Source organism: Schistocerca cancellata, chromosome 8 (genome assembly GCF_023864275.1).
Source record: "Schistocerca cancellata isolate TAMUIC-IGC-003103 chromosome 8, iqSchCanc2.1, whole genome shotgun sequence".
Classification (NCBI taxonomy): Eukaryota; Metazoa; Arthropoda; class Insecta; order Orthoptera; family Acrididae; genus Schistocerca; species Schistocerca cancellata.
Window position 1 is genome coordinate 181664759 of NC_064633.1, and position 9487 is coordinate 181674245.

Here is a 9487-nt window from a genome sequence, read left to right on the forward strand (position 1 = left end):
TCACAGAGAAACTACAGATTGCTATAAGTATTACAATTGCTTGCTTGAATGCACTTGTGTCTGTATATTTTCCTTAGCTTTTTCTGATGGAGGTCCAGGGAGTGGAGAGAGGTGGTTCCAACAACCATCACACAAGAGTCATGGGTAGGGAACCATCACAGGAATGATCGCAGGGAGCAATGGAGAATGAAGGAGTCAAGTTCTGCCTTGTTCATATAGCATTGCCAATAACAAAAATGATGATTGTTTCTATCAAACTGCTTTCAAACAATTGTTCAATATAAATATGTTCTTTGCTAATGCCACTGATATAATATTTTACAATACAATCATTACACATGTTAGGAAGTTTTATGAGTAGAAAATTACTATAAGAGAATGCAATTAGAATGATCAAAACTTCCTGTATACATATTTCAGTCCAGTCAATTTTCAACTTCACATATAATTTTTTAATCAAATGTGCTACAGAAATTTCCAGAAAACTATGTTAAACAAGATGGCTGATCATTCAAAATGTAAACTATGCCTTGCTTATTACCTGTATCTTTTGTGTTTCTATAGTGTAAATGTGGATGCTCAACATCTTTATTCCATGTAATAGATTGCACAAGATTTCATGTTTCAGCTTTTACCTTGTTAAGGTGTTTGCCATAAATATATCTGTCCAAATCAGATACTGCCTGTAAATTACTCTGCTAACAGGTTATGGACCCAGGCTGCATACTTTGGCACAATATTCTAAAACATGCGAGATCACTGACTAGCAAAAATAACAGTTAGGAGTGACATAATGGTTTCTCTAAATACCAATTCACTGCCTCCAACTGAGAAATTAACAGGAAGAGAAAACTGTATTATATAGTAGTTTGCTATGTGAATGTATGTAGAACACTAACAGTTGCAGAATTGCATCAGTGGCAAAATAACAGATCTAACTAAAGTGTGCAAAGCAAGAGCCACAATTATACACTCCATCCATCCATCGAAATATGTTCATTTGCAAGATACCTCTACAGCTAAAGAACCATGGGGCAAGCTAAAGCAATCTACAAAGATTCCAACCTCTTCCAATGAACGGGGTTGCTAAAGACACTGGTAACAATGAGACATGAAAATTGTTTGTTAACAGAAGATAAGTGCCACATTACAAAAATCAAATGGCTTAGGCTTTGACGCTTAAGAAGAATGGATTCAGTGTATTTTACTTGCAGGGTTACAAGATAAATATAAATCTGTGATATTCAGTTTAGAAAACACAAACTTGCCAATCATGGCACACCCCATAAAAAAATAAATTACTAAACGAAATAAATGATGACACATGTAACGAACCATTCACTGCTAGTCTACAAGAAAAAGAAAGATGGTGTTACATTCAAAAAACATCCAACCTGCTGCCACTAAAATACGTACACAATCAGGAGAGAGAGAGAGAAAAAATAAAAAAAATAAAATAAAAATAAAAAAAAGAGGCACAGCAAGAGCAAAACTGATGGAAAAACTTCAGCCAAGACAGCAAGCTACCAGACATTCTTCTCAAACACAACAGCAGATTAAGATACATGGACAGAAATTTATACAGACTCAGGGGCATCAGTGCACATTTCCAAATATCCACGCAATGAAAAGAATGTTCAAACACTGATATGCTCACAATTTGTAATAGTAAATATGGACAACTTACTTGCAAAAGGAATAGGATTTTCTTATATAGATGTTCTTACATTCAATGAGAGCGATAGAATTAAAGTGGATGATATTCTGTATACATCTTATATAAGCACAGATCTACTATGTATTAGTAAAATAGCAAAAAAAGATCATTCAATTTTACCTGACAGGCAAGACTGCCGTATTTATAACACATCCAACAATGGAGATGCAAACGGAATCTACTGACTATAGCAATCATATGGTCAAAATTTTGAAGCAAAATCTGAACTGTTGTCAAATAGTGTAAACTTGTGGCACAAAACACTAGGTCATCTACACTCTGAAGCTGTGCAGGCACTATGCAAATGTCTGACTAGTGTCATTTCATATGAGGCAGTAGTGACTACTCCGTGTTCAATTTGCATAGAGAGCAAACAAAGAAGACTTCATTTTTCACAATTTCACTCAACAGCCATGGAAATTCTCGAGTCAGTACACTCAGGTTTGCATGGGAAGGTACAAAGTAGGTCATATGTAGGAGCGAAATATTTCATTACTTTAACTATTCTAGGACATTATTTATATCTACTCTAGGGTATAAAAATCAAATGCCACTGCTAATTCAAAGCTTTGAAAACCTGGCTGAAATGAAAATTGGAAAACGGATCTCCACTGTGTGCACGTGTAATGGTAGAGAGTTCGTGAAATAATCTGATAAACTTCTTCAGGCAATAAGGGATCCAATGTCAGACTATAGTGCCACATATGCTATAATGAAACAGAATAGCTGAATCATACAATAGCAGAAAATCCAAGATGGCTGCTCTTCAAATCAAATTTGCCAAATATTTGACAGAAGCAGTCTCTGCTGCAGTCTACTTCATTAACAGATCTCCATCTAAAGCACTATAAAACAAGACTCCAGATAAAGGTTGGGCAAACAAGAAGCCAGGTCTTCGATAGCTCAAAATATTTGGAAGCAAGGTCTATCTTCACATTCTGAGAGACTACTGATGAAAATGGTAAAAAGGAGTATTGCTTGTATCTTGATACAATACTATGAAGATTCGAGAGCATACAGAGTTTTTGAGCCTAGTTGCTAGAGAATAATAAAAATGAGAAATATTACTTTTGATGAGGTTGCTTCTAAACAATATACAGAACAAACCAAGTTGTAGGAACAAAGTTAATTACTCGTGCCCCACTGAGCAGAATAAAATAACAATGGCTGAACTGGAACAAATTGAACCTACATCTGACTATCAGTTCATGTAGTAGCTCAATGAGTGCTAGCTGCAATGAGGAATCAAGTCCAGACAATGCAAACAACAAGAATGAGCAATTATAGCATCTTGAGCCAACACAAAAGTCATGAAGATTTCCAATGCCAAATAAGATGCATGATTTCATAACATATCAGTCCAAACAGTCAACTGTCTCTGATCCCTGTCAGTGGTAGAAGTAATGATCAAACAATGGAAAATCCTGTATGGAATGATGACAACATGCTGAAAAGTATATATTATATACACATTTAAAAAGAAAGATGATGAGACTTACCAAACAAAAGCGCTGGCAGGTCGATAGACACACAAACAAACACAAACATACACACAAAATCTAGCTTTCGCAACCAACGGTTGCCTCGTCAGGAAAGAGGGAAGGAGAAGGAAAGACAAAAGGATATGGGTTTTAAGGGAGAGGGTAAGGAGTCATTCCAATCCCGGGAGCGGAAAGACACACACTCGCACACACACACATATCCATCCACACATACAAGACACTAGCAGACATTTTTCAATGAAAAATGTCTGCTTGTGTCTTGTATGTGTGGATGGATATGTGTGTGTGTGTGCGAGTGTATTCCTGTCCTTTTTTCCCCCTAAGGTAAGTCTTTCCGCTCCCAGGATTGGAATGACTCCTTACCCTCTCCCCTAAAACCCATATCCTTTTGTCTTTCCTTCTCCTTCCCTCTTTCCTGACCTGACGAGGCAACCGTTGGTTGCGAAAGCTAGATTTTGTGTGTATGTTTGTGTGTCTATCGACCTGCCAGCGCTTTTGTTTGGTAAGTCTCATCATCTTTCTTTTTAAATATATTTTTCCCACGTGGAATGTTTCCCTCTATTATATTCATATCATTAATTTGAACCCAACAATCACGTTTATTATATACACAGTTAGATAGATAAAAAATCTACTCGCCAGTCAGCAGCAGCAGAACACATATATAAAAGGTATTACAGTCTGCTAGCTTTTGGAGCCAGTGGCTCCTTCTTCTGGTGGAAGGGTTGAAGGGATAGAAAGAGAGGTAATGGAAAAGAACTGGTGAGGTTGAGGAAAAGGGGTAGAGTTCAGAAAAGTTTTCCAGGTTCACGGGAGACTTACCAGATGGGATGAGTGTGTTGTTAAAACAGAACAGGGAAGGAGATAGTTGGGTGAAGGGCGGGAGTTAGTGAAGGTTGAGGCCAGGAGGGTTATGAGAACATAGGTTATATTGTAGGGAGAGTTCCCATCTGCCCAATTCCAAAAAGCTGGTGTTGGTAGGAAGGATTCAGATGGTGCAGGATGCAAGGACTCACTGAAGTGAAGCACGTTGTGTTGTGCAGCACTTTCAGCAATTGGGTGATCCAAATGCCTCTTGGTCACCATTTGCCAGTGGCCATTCATGTGGATAGACAGCCTGCTGTTTGTTTATATGTTGAGTAGCAATCTATCCTTTTCATAACATTGGGTAAAATATTACAGAGGTAAAATAGCTCCCACTTTGATCTCCAGGTGTGGATTACACAGGAGGATGTCGTCACGAAGAGAAACAACACTAGCGTTCTGCAGGCCAGACCGCAGAATGTTGTATCACTTAATTGGGCAGGTAGGTTAGTAAATTTAAAAAGGGAAATGGACAGATTGAAGTTATAGTGGGAATTAGTGAAGCTCAGTGGAAAGAGGAACAAGACTTCTGGTCAAGTGAATACAAGGTTATACATACAAAATCAAATAAGGATAATGCAGAGTAGGTTTAATAATGAATAAGAAAACAGGAATGTGAATAAGCTACAATGAACAGCCCAGTGAACACATAATTGTACCCAAGATTGACATTAAGCCAGCACACATGACAGAGGTACAAGCTTATATGCCAACTAGCTCCAGAGATGATGAAGAGACTGAAGAAATGTATGATGAGATGAAAGAAATTACTCAGACAGTTTTGCAAGGCAAAAATTTAATTGTGATGGAGGACTGAATTCCATAATATGAAAAGGGAGAGAATGAAAAATAATAAGTACATATGGACTGGGGGTAAGGAATGACAGACGAAGCTGCTTGGTAGAATTCTACACGGACCATAATTTAATCATTGCTAACACAATGTTTATAAATCATGAAAGAAGGTTATACACACAGAAGACACCTGGAGACACCAGAAGGCTTGAGATTGATTATGTAATGGTGAGACAGACATTTCAGAACCAGACTATAAATTTTAAGACATTTCCAAGAGCAGATGTAGACTTGACCACAATTTATGGGTTATGAGCTGTTGATTGACACTGAATAAATTGCAGAAAGACAGGAAATTAAATGGGACCTGGATAAATTGAAAGAAAGAAGAGTTGCTGCAGCTTCAGAGGAAGTATTAGGCAACAATTGACTCAAATAGGGGAAAATACTACCACAGAAGACTAAATGCTAGCTTTGAGAAGCAAAATAGTGAAGGCAGTAGAGGATCAAATAGGTAAAAGGGCAAGGTCTGGTAGAAATCCTTGGATATCACAAGAAATATTGAATTTAAAAAAATGGTTCAAATGGCTCTGAGCACTATGGGACTTAACATCTGTGGTCATCAGTCCCCTAGAACTTAGAACTACTTAAACCTAACTAACCTAAGGACATCACACACATCCATGCCCGAGGCAGGATTCGAACCTGCGACCGTAGCAGTCCCGCGGTTCCGGACTGAGCGCCTGAACCACTAGATCACCGCGGCCGGCGAATATTGAATTTAACTGATGAAAGAAGAAAATATAAAAATCAAGAAATGAAGCAGGTAAAAGGCAATACAAACATCCCAAAAATGTGACAGGACACGCAAAATTGCTAAGTAGGAACGGTTGGAGACAAAATGTAAGGACTCAGAAGCATATTTTACAATGGCAAAGATAGATCCCGCCTGTAGGAAAATTAAAGAGACCTTTGGAGAAAAAATAAGCAGCTGTGTGAATATCAAGAGCTCAGATGCAAAATCAGTACTAAGCAAAGAAGGAAGTTGAAGGAGTATATAGAGGATCTATACAATGGAAATGAACTAGGAAGGCAATATTACAGAACGGAAAGAGAAAATAGATGAGTATCAGATGGAAGATATGATACTGTGAGAAGAATTTGACAGAGCACTGAAAGAACTAGCTGGCAACAAGGCCCCTGAGTAGACAATGTTCCATCAGAACCACTGATAGCCCTGAGGGAGAGAGCCATGATAAAACTATTCCACCTTTTGTGCAAGTGGTAAGAAACAGGCCCGTATTTACTCGAATCTAAGCCGCACTCGAATCTAAGCCGCACCTGAAAAATGAGACTCGAAATAAAGGATAAAAAAATTTCCCGAATCTAAGCCGCACGTAAAATTTGAGACTCGAAATTCAAGGGGAGAGAAAAGTTTTAGGCCGCACCTCCAAATCGAAACAAAGTTGGTCCATTGTAATACGAGACACAATTTAGGTCGAATGAATGACGATACAGCTACAGTAGTTTGGTTCCAGTCGTAAGCTTAGCAGTTAAGCTTTACCAGGTAGCCATTGTTATGCGTCAGGCGCTCCGTCCGTATTTATATGGGTACCCTTCCTTTTTCACGTGCTTCGTCTGGTTTGAATCGATTGCTTATTTTGCTTTGATCTGATAAGTGCCGTTTTCTTTGTTATAGGTGATTACATCACTCTAAGCTGAAAATGCATTACTGTACTGTGTCATGCATTGTTTGTCGCGGCACGGCTTGCTTTTGTGCACGCTATCGCCGTTTACAATTTTTTTAAAAAAAAAAGAGAGAGAGGAATCGTCTCATTAGCGAAACAATGGCAAGAGACTGCTATTTGTTGTTATTTATACTGCTGCTTTCTTTGATAATGATCAACAAGAACCAAATAATAAACTGCGTATGACGGAAGATGTTCTGAACGAGAGTTTAGCAAAAATTTTTCTCCGTTTGAAAATATTTGCGGCCGCTTCTTTAGTACATCAAATTCTGCACAGAAATTAGAGTCATCTTAGATTTAAAAATCTAGTCAGTTGCCGTGCTTCATTTCTGACTGTATCACCATTAGGCATAAGAATAATACGAATATAAACATGACATGATATTTATATTCTTCCACGTTTGCTGTTGTCTCACTCTAGTTTCGTAGTTTATTAGGCAGACAGGATTTAATTGAGATAGCAGCAAACATGAAACAATACGTTGCAAAATGTTTATATTCGTATTCTTTCTTATGGTACAGAGAATACTGCAAGTGATTCACATTTCTTCAGGTTCCTATTAGCAACCATCTCTTCCCACAGGTAGGAAAAAATTCAGTATGTAGAGTTGGCCATATTGACAAACATCCCAAACCGTCTTGCCAGTCGGATTTTTGTAGTACATTGAAATTGTGCTACATTCGAAGATGAACAATACGGAATTTGTATTTACTTCGTTGGATAATGTATGAAAATGCAGTGGCGGAAACTCAGGGCGGAGAATAAAAGCTCGTCTTCCACTTTTTTTTTTTTTTTTTTTTTTTTTTTTAATTGATTTACTGATGCAGAGGTTTTGGCGCCAGTATTTATCTTTGTGCCTACAAAGCATGTCTGTGTAGCGCTACATATATTCGATGGCAGAAGTTAGTTGTGGCGGCACCTACCAACATTTTTCAGAACTTCCGCTTGCTTTGCACTCGATTCTAAGCCGCAGGCGGTTTTTTGGATTACAAAAACCGGAAAAAAAGTGCGGCTTAGATTCGAGTAAATACGGTACATACCCTCAGATTTCAAGAATGTAATAATCCCAATTGCAAAGAAAGCAGATGATGACACGGGAATATTACTGAACTACGAGTTTAATAAGCCATATTTGCAAAATACTAACACCAATTCTTTAAAACAGAATGGAAAAACTGGTAGAAGTTGACCTTCAGGAAGTTCAGTTTGGTTTCTGATCAAGTAATGTTGACTCGACGACTTAACTTACAAGATAGGTTAAGGAAAGGCAAACCTATGTTTATAGGATTTGTAGAGTTAAAATAAGCTTTTGACAATGTCTGATGGAATACTCTCTTTGAAGTTCTGAAGGTAGCAGGGGTAAAATGTAGGGAGCAAAAGGCTATTTACAACTTATACAAAAAACAGCTGGCAGCTCTAAGAGTCAAGAGGCATGAAAGGGAAGCAGTGGTTGAGAAGGGAGAGAGACAGGGCTGTAGCCCATCAGTAATGTTATTCAATCTGTACACTGAGAAAGCATTAAAGGAAACCAAAGAAAAATTTAGAATAGGAATTAAAGTTCAGGGAGAGGAAATAAAAACTCTGAGGTTTGCCAGTGGCATTGTAATTCTGTCAGAGACAGCGTAGGACTTGGAAGAGCAGTTAAAAGGATTGGTCATAATCTTGAAAGGAGGATATTGGATCAAAATCAACAAAAGCAAAACAAGGATAATGGAATGTAGCCAAATTAAATAGTGACGCTGAGGGAATTGGATTATAAAATGAGGTACTTAATGTAGTAGGTGAGTTTTGTTATTTGGGCAGCAAATTAACTGATGATGGCTGAATTAGGGAGGATATAAAATGTAGACTGGCAACAGCAAGAAAAGTGTTTCTGAAGAAGAGAAATTTGTTAACATCAAATATAAATTTGTGTCAGGAAGTCTCTTACAGAATGTATTTGTCTGAAGTGTAGCCTTGTATGGAAAAAGAACACATACTGTAAACAGATCAGACAAGAAAGGAATAAAAGCTTTTGAAACATGGTGCTACAGAAGAATATTGAAGATTAGACGGGTAGAATAAAAGCTTTTGAAACGTGGTGCTACAGAAGGATGTTGAAGTTTGAATAGGTAGATCACATAAATAATGAGGAGGTACAGAAAAGAAATGGGAAGACAAGAAATGTGTGGCACAAATTGACCAAAAGAGGGGATTGGTTGCCAGGACACATTATGAGACATCAAGGGATCACCTGTTTAGCACTGGAGGGAAGTGTGGAGGGTAAAAATCATAGAGGAAGACCAAGAGATGAATGCAGTAATCAGATTCATAAGGATGTAAGTTGCAGTAGTTATTCAGAGATGAAGAGGCTTGCACAGGATAGAGTAGCATGGAGAGCTGCATCAAACCACTCTTAGGACAGAAGACCACAACATCAACATCATAGTGCCTGTGAGATGCAGTTGCCCTGTGCAGTTCTGACATTCAGTCGGCACATGCACCAACAGCAATGAACATGTGGGCGCATTGTCATGATGCAAGAGACATGAATTGTCCACCACATTTCTCGCTGTTTCCTTCTCACATTTTCTCGCACGGGTTGCAACACATCTCAATAGTAGCATCAATTAACAATTTGTCCCTGTGGCATGAACTCTTGATGAACTAATCCTTCAAAGTCAAAGAAAATTATCAGTGTGGCTTTGACATTTGAACTGACCTAACAAGTGCTTTTTGGTCTTTGAGAACCTTTTGCAACCCATTGTGAATACAGAATCTTTGTCTCAGCATCATGACCACAGACCCACATCTCGTCAACAGTTATTATTCTCTTGAGGAACATTTTGTTCTCACTTGCGTGATCCAAAAGCTTTTCACA

The 9487-nt window shown here is 38.1% G+C and overlaps 1 protein-coding gene across 1 annotated transcript in view; it reads right to left on the reverse strand.

Moving 5' to 3' along the window:
• The window catches only part of LOC126094728 (N-acetylgalactosaminyltransferase 6), a 159436-nt gene that overhangs the window by 40907 nt on the left and 109042 nt on the right, over positions 1 to 9487 (reverse strand). The gene's annotated exons all lie outside the window — the stretch shown is intronic.